This window comes from Prionailurus viverrinus, chromosome B3 (assembly GCF_022837055.1).
Source record: "Prionailurus viverrinus isolate Anna chromosome B3, UM_Priviv_1.0, whole genome shotgun sequence".
Lineage (NCBI taxonomy): Eukaryota > Metazoa > Chordata > Mammalia > Carnivora > Felidae > Prionailurus > Prionailurus viverrinus.
The window spans coordinates 88,592,474-88,610,270 of NC_062566.1; positions in this window are offsets into that span (position 1 = coordinate 88,592,474).

The following is a 17,797-nucleotide window of genomic DNA, read 5'->3' on the forward strand; positions in this document are numbered from 1 at the left end:
ATCCGCTGTGGCAAGAGGAAAGGCTAAGTGAGCAAAGGAAATCATTCATTATAATGTGCTTAAAGAAGTAGATGAGGGACTGATGATGCACTGACATGCAGACTCTAAAAAAAATTGTTATTTTAGATATAGCAATTATAAATATTTATGTACCCAACATCAGGATACCTAAATATACAAAGAAAATATTAAGAGATCTGAAGGGACAAATAGACAGCAATACAATAAAAATAGGGAACTTGATTAATCCACTTTCATTCATGGATAGTCCAAACAGAAAATTAATAAGAAACTTGGACTTGAACTACACTTTAGATCAGATGGATTTCACAGACAGATATAAAACATTCCCTCCAACAGCAGGAAAATATTCTTTTCTAGCACAGACAAAACATTTTCCAGAATAGATCACAAGTTGTCTGACAAAACTAGTTTTTATAACATTTAAGAAAATTAAAATAATATCAAGCATCTTTGCTAACCAAAATGACATGAAACTAGAAATCAATTACAAGAAGATAACAAGAAAATTCATAAATATATGGGTGTTAATCAACATACTGCTCACCAACTTATACGTCAAAGAGGAAATCAAAAGAAAAATAAAAAATATCTTGAGACAAATGAAATGGAAACACACTTTAGCAAAACTTAACAGATGAAGCAAATGTGGTTCAAAGAGGGAAGCTTCTAGTAATAAATGCCTACATTTTAAAGAAGGAAAGTATCAAATAACTTTACACCTCAAGGAACTAGAAAAAGAACAAACTAAATCTAAAGATAGAAGAAGGAAGGAATAGCAAAGATCAGAGCAGAACTAAATGTAATAAAGACTAGAAAGACAGTAGGAAAAATTAATGAAACTGAGATAATTTTTTTCAAAAGATAAAGTTGACAGATCTGTTTCTTGTCTCAAAAAAGAGACAAGACAAAATTAAAATTAGAAATGAAAGAGAAGACATTACAACTTATACAAAGGAATAAAAATCTTGGATCATAAAAAACTATTATGAACAATTAACACCAACAAATTGGATAACTTAGAAGAAATAAATACATTCCTAGAAAATTAGGACCTACTAAGATTGAATCATGAAGAAATAGAAAATCTGAACAAACCAGTAACAAGGAGAGTAAATCAGTAATCAAAAACTGCCAACAGAGAAAATCCTCCAAAAAAATTAAAGAGAACAATTCCAAATGCATTTTATGAACCCAGCATCACCTGACACCAAAGTCTGACAAGGACCCTATAAGAAACAAAAGTTACAGGCCGATATCTCTGATGAACATACATGTAGAAATTCTCAACCAAATGTTAGCAAACTGAAATCAATAATGCATTAAAAGGATAATACACGATGATCAAATGGGATTTATCTCTGGGATGCAAAGGATAGTTCAGCATACACAAATCTATGAATGTGATATACCACACTAATAAAACAAAGGAAAAATTACATAATTATCTCAATAGATGCAGAAAAAGTATTTAACAAAATTAAATATCCTTTCATGATAAAAACATTCAACAAATTAAGTATAGATGGAAAGTACCTCAACATTATAAACCATCTATGATAAGCCCATGGCTAACATCATACTTAACAATAAAAAGCTGAAAGCTGTTCTTCTGAGATCAGGAAAAAGACAAACATGCCTGCTATCACCCTTTCTACCTAACATTTTACTAGTACTGGTTAGAGTCATTAAGCAAGAAAAAGAAATGCATCCATGTCAAAAAGGAAGAGTTAAAACTGACTCTGTTTGCAGATGACATATAGAAAACCCAAAGACTCTACCAAAAAAAAAACTATTAGAATGAACAAATTCAATAAAGTTGCAAAATCAACATACAAATATCAGTTGCATTCCTATATACTAACAAACTATCAGAAAAAGAAATTAAGGCAACCTCTTTTATAATAATATTAAAAATAATTAAATATTTTTAATTATTTAAATTTATAATTAATTTAATTAATAATTAAATCATTATTAAATATAATTAATTAAATTAACGATTAAATAATAATTAATTCATTCATTTAAATGATTAAATAAATTTAACCAAAGAGGTAAAAGATCTGGACACTGAAAACTATAAGATATTGATGAAAAAATTGGAGAGGACACAAATAAATGCAAAGATAGCCCATGTTCATGGAGGAATTAATATTGTTAAAATGCCCATAATGGCCAAATCCATCTACAGATTCAATATAATTCCTTTCAAAATTCTAATAGTATTTTTCACAGAAATAGAAAAAAAAATCTTAAAATTCATATGGAACCACAAAAGACCCAGAATAGCCAAAGCAATCTTAACAAAGATGAACAAATGTGGAGGCATCACACTTCCTGATTTCAAACTACACTATAAAGCTATAGTAATCAAATAATATGGTACTGGCATAAAAACAGATACATAGATTAGTGAAACAAAATAGAGAGCCCAGAAGTAAGCCCATAGATAAATTATCAGTTTTTGACAAAGTTACCAAGAATACACAACAGGCAATGGATAGTCTCTTTAATAAATTGTGTTGGGAAAAGTGGTTTGTCACATGAAAAGAATTAAATTGGACTCATATCTTACAAACATTACACTCACAAAAATTAACTTGAAAAGGATTAAAGATGAACATAGGACCTATAACCATAAAACTCCTTTAAAAAAATAAGGGTAAATTCTTTGACATGGGTTTGCCAATGATTTTTTTTCTTTGGATTTGACACCAAAAGCAAAGGCAAAGAAAGAAAAAATAAACAAATGGAGTTACATCAAATAAAGCTTCTGCACAAGAAAAGAAACTGTCAACAAAATGTAAAGGGAAGCTATGTAATGGGAGAAAATATTGCAAACCATTTATATAATAAAGGATTAATATCTAAATTATAAAAAGAACAAATACAAAATACAATTCAATAGCCAAAAAATAGAAAAAAAAACACAATAACACTGTGAAAAAAATGAGCAAAGAACCTGTATAAACATTTTTCAAAAGAAGACATACAAATGGTCAATAGGTATATGAAAAGCCTCTAGACATCACTAATTATCAGGGAAATGCAAATCAAAACCACAGTGAGATATTACTTCACATGCGTTAGGATGTCTATTATCAAAAAGACAAGAGCTAGCAAATACTGGTAAGGACATAGAGAAAGGGAACTCTTATACAGTGTTGGGAATGTTAACTAGCACAGCCATCATGAAAATAGTATAGAGTTTTCTCAAGAAATTAAAAATAGAACTACCATGTGATACATTAATCTCATTTCTGGGTATAGATCCAAAGGAAACAAAATCACTATCTTGAAGAGATATCTACATTCCATGTTCATTTCACCATTATACACAATAGCTAAGATATGGAGACAACCTGTGTTCCATCGGTGTGGATAAAGAAAATGTGTGTGTGTGTGTGTGTGTGTGTGTGTGTGTGTGTGTGTGTGTGTGAAGGAAGTCCTGCCAATTGTGAAAACATGAATAAACCTGGAGGACGCAATGCTAAGTGGAATAAACCAGACAGGGGAAAATAAAAACTGCAAGGTATCACTTATATTTGGAATCTTAAAAAAAAAAAAAAAAAAAAAAAGTTTGAACTCATACGAGAGAGTAGAGTTGTGTTTACCAGGGGTTGGGTAGTTGGGATAATGGAGAGAGGTTAGTAAAAGGATACAAACTTTTAGTTATAAGATAAATAAAGTCTGAAGTAGGTAGGTAGGCTAAGGTACAGCATGGTGACTATGGCTGATAATACCATATTGCTTAAATGAAATTTGCTAAAAGAATACATATTAAGTATTCTCACATGAAATAATTTAAAAATCATGGAGCTCTTCCAAAATGGAAGAGTAGGAGCACCCTAAACTCACCCTGTCCCTGGGATACAACTAGATAACACTCACATCAGTGTAATTAACCCAGAAAATGACCCAAAGATTGGCAGAACAAACTCCACAAGTAAAGGTAGAGAAGAGATCACCTGGAAGAGGGTAGGAAGAGTGGAGACATGGTAGAGAGCTAAATGGACCATGAGCCAACCATGGGAGGAGGGATCTGTGGGCACAGAATGGGGAGAGAAACAGAGCCTCACACTAGGGAGCCCACATGGGGAAGACAAATCTCCATACCATTTGGCTTTGAAAACTAGAAGGACCAAATTTCCTGATTTCTTAAAATTAGCAGTCTGGAATTTTAAAAATCAGCTGGCTGGGCTCTGGGAGAGCCTGGAGATGAATAGGAAGCTGAGTCCCTGCCCTTAAAGAGACAGAATAACAAACAGCCTGCAGAGATACAACATAGAAGCAACAGATTGAAAACACCTGGGGCATACAGGAGGGAAAGTTACTTACTAAACTTAAAGTGTGTCCAGAGGAGCATGTCCAGAGGGGAAGTTCCCTGAGGGACTTCTCCAGGAACAAAGGAGCCAGCATATATGATTTCCCTCCCCCTCCTTCAGCATAAACACATTGCCATCTGTGGGAACCACCTCCACAACATTCCCTACTGTCCCCCCACCCCAGGCTTTGGCCAATCAGGCTTTTCCAGTCACACTTGCCTCTGTCCAAGTGCTGTAAGTCCCCTCTCAAGAAAACCAAAGCAAACCCTGTCAAGCATCTCCTGACCCACACACTGTGCAGAGCCTTGGTTCCCATGGCAAGAGCAGCAGCATCAGTGTTGGGGACAGCGAGTCTCATTTCACAAGAAGAGCGGCATGTACCTTGTTAAAACTGCATGCCTCACCATAGCTGGCCCAGTCCCTTCACTACAGTATTATCTGGAACCCACTCAAACCAGGATCACTAGTCTGACAGTGTGCAAGCAGCCCTGAAGGGACCATCACCACTCCAAAGTGACTCCTTCCATGGGGTGAGAGAAAAAAAATTACACATACCAATCAGACAGCAGCCCCAGTCATGGGCTGGGGGCAGACAGTTGGTCTGATTGCAGACCTTGACCACCAATGAAAACTTCTCAAGGGACAGCACAGGGAAAATGCCATCCAATTTGGTGTTATTGCATCTCTGGAAAATTCCTAGTCTGACCTAACTCAATTCCAAGGTGACACAGACTGCTCCACTAACACCACAGAAACCAACATTTCGCACAACAGGCAAAGAAAGTCACTGCAGATGACTGGACTGAAGGAAAACACAGCCAAAACACAACAGCAGGGTGCATGCAACACATAGAGGAGACACCCCTGAAGTGCCAGGTTTTGGTGAACAAAGGACACCGCACTGCAGGGCACTACAGGACCTCTTCTTCATAAGTCCACTACTTTCAGAAGAGAGACATAGCAGAGTTTCCTAACACAGAGAAACAGACACAGAAAGTTAGACAAAATGAGGAGGCAGAGAAATATGTTCCAAATGAAAGAACAGGACAAAACCACAGCAGAAGACCTAAGAAAAATAGATAAAAGTAATATGCCTGATAGATCATTTAAAGTAATGATCATGAAGATACTCATTGGACTTGAGAAAAAAGTGGAGGATATCAGTGAGACCTTTAACAAGCATAATAGCATTCACATTTACAGATCTCAAAAGAAGAGAGAGAAAAAGGGCAGAAAATTTACTTGAAAAAATAATAGCTGAAAATTTCCCTAATCTGGGGAAGGTAAGGGATATCCAGATCCAAGAGGCACAAGATTTACCAAAAAAAAAAAATCAACACAAGGAGGTCCACACCAAGACACAATATTTAAATGGCAATAAGTAATAATAAAGAAAACAAATTTAAAGCAGCAAGAGAATAGAAGACAGTTACATGTAAGGGAAACCCCATAAGGCTCTAAGTGGATTTTTCAACAGAAATTTTGCAGGCAAGAAGGGAGTGGCATGATAGATTTAAAGTGCTGAAAGGAAAAAATCTTCAGCCAAGACTACCTAGCAAGGCTATCATTTAGAATATAAGGAGAGATAAAGAGTTTCCCAGACAAACAAAAGCTAAAGGAGTTCATGACCAATAAACCAGCCTGACAAGAAATGTCAAAGAGAACTTGTTGAGTAGAAAAGAAAGACCATAAGTAATAAAAGTAGAAAGCACAAAAGCAGTAACAAATAAGTATATCTGTAAAAATAAGTCAAGGTACACACAAAATAAAAGGTATGACATCATTTATCTAAAACATGGGAGGAGAGGAGTAAAGAAGGTTCAAACTTAAGTGATCATCAACTTAATATAGACTGGTATATGCAGAAGATGTTATATATAAACCCAATGGTAACCACAAGTCAAAAACCATAATAGATATGCAAAGAATAAGGAGAAAGGAATCCAAATACATCACTAAAGAAAGCCACCAAACCATGAGAGAAGAGATCAGAGAAAGGATCCAAGAGAACTACAAAACAACCACAAAAAAAGTAACAAAATGACAATAAATGTATACCTACCAATAATTTGAATATAAATGGACTAAACACTCCAATCAAGATATAGAGTGACAGAATGGATTAAAAAACAAGACCCATTTACATACTACATACAAGAAATAATTTCAGACCTAAAGACATATACAGATTGAAAGTAGGGGGATGGAAAAATATTTATCATGCAAATAGATGTCCAAAGAAAGCCAAGGTAGCAATAAGTACATCAGGCAAAATAGACCTTAAAACAAAGTCTGTAATAAGAGACAAAACAAAGAATACTATACATAGGGGACAATCCAACAAGAAAATATAACAATTATAAATGTTTATGCACCTAACATGAAAGCTCCAAATACATAAAACATTTAATAGCATACAGGAAGGGACTAATTTATAGTATTACAATAATAGTAGGGGATTTCAACACCCCACTTACATCAATGGACAGATCATCCAAATAGAAAATCAACAAAGAAACAGTGCTTCTTAATGACACACCATACTACATGGATTTAACAGATATATTCAGAACATTCCATCTTAAAGGAACAGAATATACACTCTTTTCAAGTGCTCATGGAACATTTAGAGTAGATCACATAATAGGCCACAAAACAAGTTTGAATAAATTCAACAAGATCAAAGTCATACCATGTATCTTTTCTCACCACAACACTATGAAACTAGAAGTTGGGGCGCCTGGGTGGCTCAGATGGTTAAGCGTCCGACTTCAGCTCAGGTCATGATCTCACAGTTCGTGAGTTCAAGCCCCATGTTGGGCTCTATGCTGATGACTCAGAGCCTGGAGCCTGCTTCAGATTCTGTGTTTCCCTCTCTCTCTTCCCCTCCCTCGCTCATGGTCTGTCTCTCTCAAAAATAAATTTAAAAATTAAAAAAAAAGAAACCTAGAAGTTAATCACAAGAAAAAATCTGGAAAGAGCACAAATATATGGAAGTTAAATAAGATGCTACTAAACAATGAATGGGTCAACCAAGGAATCTAAGAGGAAATGAAAAATTACATGGATAGAAGAAGAAAATGAAAACACAACGATCTAAAATCATGGAAATGCAGCAAAAGCAGTTGTAAGAGAGAAATATATAGCAATACCAGCCTACCACAAGAAGCAAGGAAAATCTCAAACAAAAAACCCAACTTTAGGGGCGTCTGGGTGGCTAAGTCGGTTGAGCGTCCGACTTCGGCTCAGGTCATGATCTCATGGTCCATGAGTTCCAGCCCCGCGTCAGGCTCTGTGCTGATGGCTCAGAGCCTGGAGCCTGTTTCAGATTCTGTGTCTCCCTCTCTCTCTGACCCTCCCCCGTTCATGCTCTGTCTCTCTCTGTCTCAAAAATAAATAAACGTTAAAAAAATTTTTTTTTAAATAAAAAAAAAATTAAAAAAAAACCCAACTTTACACATAAAGGAGCTAGAAAAAGAACATAAAACAAAACCACAAACCAGCAGAAGGAAACGATAAAGATTGGAGCAAAAATGAATAATATAGAAACTATAAAAGCAATAGGATAGATTAATGAAACCAGCAGCTGGTTCTTTGAAAAGATCAACAAAATTGATGAACAAGACTCATCAAAAAAAAGAGAGAGAGAAAGGACCCAAATAAAATCAGAAATGAAAGAGGAGAAATAACAAATGACACCACAGAAATACAAAGGATTTTACGAGAATGTTATGAAAAATTACATGCTAAAATATTAGACAACCTAGAAGAAATAGATACATTCCTAGAAACATATAAACTACCAAACTGAAACAGCAAAAAACAGAAAACTTGAAAAGACTTAACTACTGTCAATGAAATTGAATCAGTAATAAAAACAGAACAAAACAAACAAATAAAAACAACAGCAAAAACTTCCCACTGAAAAGAAGTCTAGAACCAGGTAGCTTCACAGGCAAATTATAACCGAGCATTTAAAAAAAAAAATATCTATTCTTCTCAAGCTTTTCCATGCAATAGAAGAGGAAAATAACTTACAAATTCATTCTATGAGACAAGCATTATCATGATACCAAAACCAAAAAAAAGACACCAGGAAAAAAGAGAACTATAGGCCAATACCTCTGATGAACATAGATGCAAAAATCCTGAACAAAATACTAGCAAACCAAATCCAGCAATACATTTTAAAAAATCATTCACCATGATCAAGTGGGATTTATTCTCAGGATGCCAGGATGATTTAATATTCACAACCTATCAGCATGATGCATCACATCAATAAGATAAAGGATAAAAACCATATGATCATTTCAATAGATACAGAAAAAGCATTTGACAAAGTACAACATCCATTCATTATAAAAACTCTCAACAAAGGAGTCTTAGAGGGAACATACCTCCCCATAATAAAGGCCTTCTGTGAAAAACCGACAGCTAACATCATACTTAATTGGGAATAACTGAGAGCTTTTCTCTAAGGTCAGGAACAAGACAAGGATGTCCATTCTCACCACTTCTATCAACATAGTACTGGAAGTCCTAGCCACAGCAATCAAAAAACAAAAAGAAATAAAAGAATCCAAATTGGTAAGGAAGAAGGTAGATGACATGATACTAGATATAGAAAATTCTAAAGACTACACCAAAAAACTATTAGAACTGATAAATGAATTCAGGAAGGTCACAGGATACAAAGTCAATACTCATAAAAGAATGAAACTTTGACATTTGCAACCACATGGATGGATCTAGAGGGTATGATGCTAAGTGAAGTAAGCCAGTCAGAGAAAGACAAATAGCATATGATTTCACTCATGTGTGGAATTTAAGAAACAAAACAATCAAAGGAGAGAGAGAGAATCAAAGAGAGAGAATCAAAGAGAGAGAGAAAAACCAAAAAACAGACTCTTAACAATAGAAAACAAAGAGCTGGTTACCAGAGGAGAGGTGAGTAGGAGGTGGAATTAAGAGTACACTTACCATGATGAGCACTGAGTAGTATATGGAACTATTGAATCACTAAACACCTGAAACTAATAAAACACTGTATGTTAACTACACTGGAATTAATAATAAAAATAATTAAAAATCAACTATCTGAGGCGATGGGTATGTTAATTACCCTGATCTGGGGAATACTTTCGTTTTTGATATATATGTCATATCATTATACATTTTAAATACATTTTTTTGGGAGCATCTGGGTGACTCAGTTGGTTAAGCATTGACTCTTGATTTAGGCTCTGGTCATGGACTCATAGTTCATTAGTTTGAGCTCCACTTCAGGCTCTGCACTGACACTGCAGAGCCTGCTTAAGATTCTCTCTGTCTCAGCTTCTCTCTCTCTCTTTCTGTCTGTCTCTCAAAAATAAATAAGTAAACTTTTTAAAATAAAAATAAAAAACTAAATATATTTTTATTGTACCCTATAAATATATTGTCAATTTTATCTCAATAAATCTGAAAAGGGGAACTGTTATTTGTTTTAAATACCATATAAATGCATAAAGGTTTTGAAATTTCTTCTTTTATGTATTTGAAATGATTGTGGGAACAAGATGGAAGGAGATGCATTGGTTTCTTTGCTGTATAATAAATTACCACAAATGTAGCAGCTTAAAACAACACAAATTTACTACCTTACCATCAAGATACAGGTTGGCTGGGTCCTCTGATCTAGATCTGACCAGTGGATCTCACTTAAATCAGTGTCAGACTAGAATGAAATCACATCTGATACTAGTGTTCTTCTTCCAAGCTCACTGAGTGTTAACAGAATTGAGATCCCAGTGGTTGTATGACTGACGTTCCAATGTTCTTGCTGGTTGTCCACCAAATTCACTCTGAATTCCTAAGGGTTTCCTTCAAATTCTAGTTAGGTGGCCCTCAACATGGCAACTTAATTTTTCAAAGCCAGTAAGACAATCTCTTTTCCATGTGCTACAACAAAATCTTACATAATACAGTTTTTACAAACATGACTAATAATCTCATCATTTTTATTATATAACATAACCTAATCTCTCCCATGATATTCAAAACTTCTCATACTCAAAGAGAAGAGATTTTACAGCAGGAAAATTTAGGGTCATTTGAGAATTTTGCCTACCATGGCAGGAAAGAATGGAATCATAAAAATTAGTCAGAAGGCAGACAAGAAAAGAGTCTAAGACAAAGCCCTAAATTATCAAGCATTTAAATGCCAGGTCAAGGGAAAAAAGACTGGGAAAAAAATGACTAAAACTGTGTAATAGGTTGATTGAATTATAGATGGAGAGAAAAGAACAGAACATAGATGCATTTTGGAGTTGGGAAAAACTGGAATTGATGGACTGGCTATCAGGGGAAAAGAATAGAAAATACTAAGAGAGATTTTTGCATTGGTTCTTGCAACTAGGTGAATGGATGCACCATTTGTTGAGATAAGGGAATAAATGGATGGGGAAACAGTGAGTGATGGCAATATCCAGAGCTCAATTTTGGACATGTTAACTTTGAGATGCCTCTAACACACCCAGGTCAAGATAACAGATAGTTGAATATCAGGTTCAGAGTTCAGAAGAGTGGTCAACATCAAAAATATAAATTTGGGACTCATTGGATATGTATGGTATTTAAAGCCATGAGGTTGGATATGATCACTTAAGAAAAGGATCCAGAAGGACAAGAAAAGAGAGATAAGACTGACCCACTCAGTTATCAAACATTTAAATGTTGGATGGGGCACCTGGGTGGCGCAGTCGGTTAAGCGTCCGACTTCAGCCAGGTCACGATCTCACGGTCCTTGAGTTCGAGCCCCGCGTCAGGCTCTGGGCTGATGGCTCAGAGCCTGGAGCCTGTTTCCGATTCTGTGTCTCCCTCTCTCTCTGCCCCTCCCCAATTCGTGCTCTGTCTCTCTCTGTCCCCAAAAAAATAAATAAATAAACATTGAAAAAAAAATTTTTTTTTTAAATAAATGTTGGAGAGAGGGATGAGGCTGGCAAAACATGACTGAAAATAAACAGCTAGAGATATTGGAAAACCAGAAATTTCTGTTGTCATGGAAGTCAAGAGATGAGAATATTTTAAGAAGGCATGGTGAGAAATGGATTGATTTCAAGTGATATTAATAGAATCTAGTCAGACAAAGACTAAAAGTCCACTGCATTTGTCAAACTGGATGCTATTGGTGAATTTAGCTAAAGTATTTTCACTGGACTACTGAAGTTAAAGCCATATGGCAGGTAATGAGAAAATGGATAGAATTACAAGTAGATAATTCTTTCCAAGAGCTTCAGCACAAAGATTATAAAAAATGATGTTTATTTTCACACTAAACAAAAAGTCGATATCACCTATAATAAGAAAAGACAGGGGCGTCTGGGTGTCTCAGTCGGTAAAGTGTCTGACTTTGGCTCAGGTCATGATCTCGCAGTTTGTGAGTTTGAGCCCCATGTCGGCTCTGGGCTGACAGCTCAGAACCTGGAGACTGCTTTGGATTCTGTGTCTCCCTCTCTCTCTGCCCCTCCCCCACTTGTGCTTTGTCTCTCTCTGTCTATCTATCAATAACAAATAAATGTAAAAAAAAAGAAAAGGACAAATAGTATATATTTTGAAAAAATGTCACTCTTAAAAATCATGTTAATAAAAAATATGTAATGACACAAACACCCATGACAAAATACTAGGTAGGGAAAAAAAAGCAGGATATAAAATTGTAAGAATGAGCTTACTTTCATAAAATAAATATTATATATTACACATTATGCATTTCTTTATACATATAAAATGCTTAGAAAAAGAATTAGAATGGTACAGTTATTGGATACATATTAATAAATAGATGGAAAGTCATTTCAGTGTTTTATATATCCTTTTCTATATTTTTGAATGTTTCAAAATAAGCAGTATTTATATTTCAATCAGAGAAAATAAGAATGACTACAATAAAGTACTATTCTGGAGTCTTTAAAATATCTACTGTAGAGAATAATAGAGCTGAGTAAAAAGATTTCCAGGATCCAGTCAGTTGGATATAGAACCAAACCCAAATTCTTGTTTCATTAATTTTTACAATTGTTTATTTTTTTCCAAGTGTGTTCAGCAATACTATCTACAAACTTATGGAAGTGTGAGAATTTGATTGAGGCAAGTTTTTAGGGCTTACCAAGGTAGTGGAACAAAAAAGTAAAAAGGAACAAGGGAGTTAACCATAACCTGAGGCTAGATATAATAGTGAAGAAGAGTATAAACTGAGATGTAGGGGGAAAAAAATAGAAGGAACTGAAGGTCAATGAACAAGTGTAGTGGGAGGAAAAGAGTGACAAAATGGAAAAATGGGCACATGTAGTGAGAGTGTAGAATGCTATAATCTAAGATTTTTAAAAAGGCAAACCAGTGTTGCTTAAAATAAAGCCAAGTATATGACTGAGGTAGAAATAAAGTACAAGTTTCTAAATTTGAGGGATTCCAGGAACTTTGAGGTTAGACATTGAGGTGATGGAAAGTAATCCAGGACGAGTGATAGGGACAATGATTCCAAGTCTGAAGTCAATGATTTCAATGAATCTGCACAAGTATCCAGGAAGTTAATCAAGCACAGGGGCAATAAGCAATAAATATTGCCACAGCCTGTAAATGTGAGCCTGTGTAAGTAAATATATTTTCTAATATATTTTCTATAGCAATTAAGGAAGAATTGAAGCAGTCATAGGCTCCTACTCCCCATCTCACGATGCTTGTGGTTTAAGGAAATGAAGAGTCTCCATTAAAAGGCATCACAAAGGGTGTGCCTGGGTGGTTCAGTCTGTTAAGCCTCCGACTTCAGCTCAGGTCATGATCTCACACTCCCATGAGTTTGAGCCCTGCGTCGGGCTCTGTGCTGACAGCTCAGAGCCTGGAGCCTGCTTCAGATTCTGTGTCTCCCTCTCTCTCTGCACCTCCCCTGCTTTGTCTCTCTCTGTCTCAAAAATAAATAAAAACATTAAAAAAAATTTTTTTTAAAAGGCATCACAAAGAATACTGTATCTTCAGGTAAAACAAAGAGATAGATGTAGCAGACCATCAATATACTGACAATGTATGGAAGCTTTTGTGGGGGTTGGAGAAATGCATAAAGTAAAAAGATTAAACTGGATGGAATCAGTGGAAGATTAGAAAAGGGGAGAAGTCAAAAGTATATAACCAAGATGGCCTTAATTTTCTTCCCAGCTTGACTAAAGTTGAGAGAGGATTCTTTCTGTCTGAAGCACCTGATCTTCATTTTCTTAAAGCACTTTCTTTATAAAACTGTGTAATTATAAATCCTTTCTCTAGCTCTTTGAGATGTAAATCTTTTTAAAAGCCTCTTACCAGTTTTACAACTCAGGATTGTCTTTCTCAAGGATCTGGGAGCCATCCTTTTTAAATGTAATCTTTAAGGAAGATAGTACCACACCTCTGTCTCTCAGTTGTTTTAGGAGGATAGTAGCCCAGATTTGGCAGGCTGCACCACTTCCCCCAAGTTGTAAAATTATCTCCTGTCATGAAGATTGAAAAATCATAAATGGCCTACAATACACCCCACCCAGCTTTTAAAAGTTATCCTGCCATTTGTTTCAGTGTTGAGTTCAAACTGTATTTTGATTTCTCTCCTCTATTGCAATAGCCTTGAATAAAGTCTTTCTTCCTTTTCTAACATTGTTCAGTACCATATTTTCCTTTGATAAAGTAAAAAAAATAGATTATACAGGGAAAGTTCAGTATGGATAGTGGCCCAAAGTAACAAGGATGTGAAGCACTGTGAGATATTTTGACACAATGTTCTCAAAACATCTTAGATTAAAAGCATTCCATTGTAGGTACAGACTGCAATGCCTTATTCTATCAAACCTTGTTTAATCAGAGGCTATTAAACTATTTTTATTCCACTATTCTATTAAGGGTTTATAGTTTAAAAAAAAGACATACCGTATATAGGGTATGGTGTGCTTTTTTTAATATTATTTTTGTCATTATTACATCCCTACAGGATACACCTAGAAACTGTAAATGTAATAACTAGAAGAATGAAGTAGAAGGATATTGTTTTTTCTGTGTATGCTTTCACAATTCTTCACTTTACTTTATAACAAGATGCCAAACAAGACAGATGATTGACAGAGAGATAGATATCCAAGATTAATTAAATAAAGCAAGTTCCAGAATACCAGTGAGTTATTATATATTCAGAAAAATTTCCTAAAATATCGTTAAATGAGAACCAATGCTCACGCAAATTATTCAAAAACATTCAAAAATATTGCAATACCTTCTGAATCTTCAAATTTTAAATTACATATTATCCTGATGTCTTCTGCTTGCCATTCTAGATCTTCAATCTTTTCCACCCTACATTGCACCCCAGAAGTCTGGTCCAAATGGACTGCAACAATGGATAACCTTGCATTTTTACTTTGATTGGATTCAGCAAATGGACTACACTTTCTCAGGAGATCTGAAGGAGATCAGAAGAGTGAGGCTTCCCCCATCTCCTTCACTGGAGAGTTAGCTCGAGGTGTCAGTCTCTCTGCCAAAAGTCACAGCTGCTATAAGACCCTTTGTGCATAGCGTTCTCTCTCCTCCTCTCTTCACTAAATCACCTTTTCCTTTTCCCTATCAGACTAGAGATAGTAATGTTACTTGTTCAGGACACTGTATAATCCTTTATGATTTCTCTCACACTCTGCCCAGACTTTTATGATTAGGCCGCTTATTAAATTCTCAAATTGCTCAAACTGAGTATTTCTGTGAGGAAATGATACATATATCACATAGACTTACAGATTTGAAGATGTTATTATATCATAAACTTTGAAATTATAAATAGCATATGGCTTAAATTATAAATCCCAGATAAATAAAAATATACAGTTACCAAAATACTCCTTTCTCTAAATATTGTAGATAAATGGTACTATTTGCTTCAGATTATATCCAAGTTTAGCTAGAGAAATAAAGTTGCTGAGAAAACAGCTATGCCAGTTCTTTTTAATCCATCCATGTAAGAAAACTAAGTTAAATATTGTTTATATTACCAAACTCTTAATCAGTAGACTATAGGAGTCAAAAGGAGGGAGTTCTAATAATTCTCTTCCTTCTTCCCTTCCCTAATCCTACTACAGTGATCCAAGAATTCTTATTTGGGAGGAATATAACCTAGCAACAAAGAGGAGAGTAGTGATCCTTTGAGGCCACAGAAGAGCTGCTACTGAGTCCCACATTACTCTCCTTTGCAAAGGGTAAATTATGTAAAAATGAGTAGAATGAACACCAAGTGGCCCCTCCCTGTGACCAGTGCTAAACTTTTTACAGGGTAATTTCTTCATCAGAAGTGGGTTCTGCTCCTTGGTCCAAAACAAAATTTAAAACATCAGAATATAAATTTAACAGGAATTATTTAATTTTTTAAAAAATTAAAAATACATTTTGTGTATTTAGTATAAAATTTTTTTCTAACACGAAGGACAAAAACATTTTTGTACACAGCAATTACTGGTCAGTATATGGTCTTAACATTCTTTTATTTAATCTAAGGATTTACAACTCCTCTACAGATTTAACATTTGTTCTCTTTAGGTCCTCTCCTGAAACAACTACAAAAGAGAACTTAACAAAATCCCATAAGTAGATTTAAAACCCAACATATATAAAATTACATATCAAAATGAAATATAATAAAATAATAAGTCACCTCTCCAAAGCATGTCTACATCTAAAATATCACCTCTCTAGATCTAAAGAATATAAGTTAGTCAAATCCTATTAATAAAAATGTTCATACCTGTGTGGGTAATTTATTGGGTTCCTCCTAACTTTCGTCTCTTCTTAGACAAATGACCTATGAGCCTGATTAAAGAATTAATTTCTCATATATAGCAACTTGAATAAACCCTTTGAATGAAAATTTCTATCATTACTTTTTAAAACTTTTCTAATGTTATATACTTCAAGTACAGCATCGTTTTGACAAAAATATGAAAAAGTACCCAGAAGTTCTGCTTTGAAATATTCTAATTATATAGAGGCAGAACTGCTTAAGCAGAAAAGAAACTATTAAAAATGCAAATTCAGCATTTTGAAAGGCTATTAAGACTTCTTTATTAGAAAAAGAAGACCAAAGTTTTTAAACATGTCAAGAAAAAAAAATGCTTAGAAATATCCTCCAGGGACAAATCATGAACTTGTTGAGAAAGAACATTTAAAAGGATATGTCTCTCTTCTATCCATTCTGACTTTAGATCATGGATGACTACAGATCGTTTCCATAAATATACCCACCAGAAGATTCTATAAAAAAAAGTGTCAGTTAAATATACTTGTGAAATATCTGCTACCCTGTCCAGACTAAACCTACCTGCTTGCCTCTGTGGCCTACAAAAGTCTTTGCCTGAAGAGAAGGTAAAAGAAGCCCAGCTGGGAGGAAAGTTTTTGCAATAGGATGGTGGGATCTGAGGTGTGGCTGTGTTTCACCCAAACCATATCTGACCCTCTAAACTGAAGGATTCCCTGACCATTTTGCCCATAGGAACAGAACTTCCCAACTAACTTCTAGAACTTGCTAACTTCAAATAGCCCCACAGTGTCAAGTAGGTTTTAAAAATCTTCACATATGCTGTCCCCAAAACTGTATGACCTAATAAACACATGGTAAAAGTAGCATTAGAGCATTGGAGGAAAAATATATCTCGTGAAATAAAGGCATTTAAAATACTTTTTTAAGACTTGGGTTGACTGTGTAAAGAAGTAAAAGTTCTAACTCAGCTGAACAACATAACTTCTTGTGTTGGACATTCTCAGCTTTTGCTGAAAGGTCAAAACTCTCTGTGGACAACAGAGGCTACTGAACACACAAATGGAGCATAGCACATGACTCTGGAGATTCATTCTAGAAGTATGACTTGTCAGCTCTAGCATTACAAGGCATTAAAACCCACACACTGTTCTCTGATGATAACATTGTTCCTAACCACTTGGCACCAGGAGTCACGCTGGAAACCACTGAGAGAAAAAAAAAAAAAAAAAAGGCAGACTGAGGAAATAGGATCCCTACTCTCCTGAATTTCGGCATGACATTACGCTATTACGCTATATGTCATTCAGTGCATCGCTAGATCTCTTTAAGCATGAAGCCCACAGGGCTCAAGAGAAAAATGTGATGCTGCATTTTGAAAAACTGGAAAGCATTCTCATCTCAACTCCAAATAGAAGTCTTCTGCTTCAACCAGACAAATAAGCAACTATACCACTACTCTTCTGTTTTGTATTCTTTTTTTAAAAGAGCTATGTATTCTGTTTTAAAAGAGCTATGTAAAACAATCCTTTTCAGTGGCAGCTTTAGAGTGATTGCCAAACCAATTAACAAAGATGAAACCAAAACAGGCTCACCTATAACAGAGATTTCAAGTAGGCATGAATTGAAATCAAGTATATCAATACAAACTGAATAC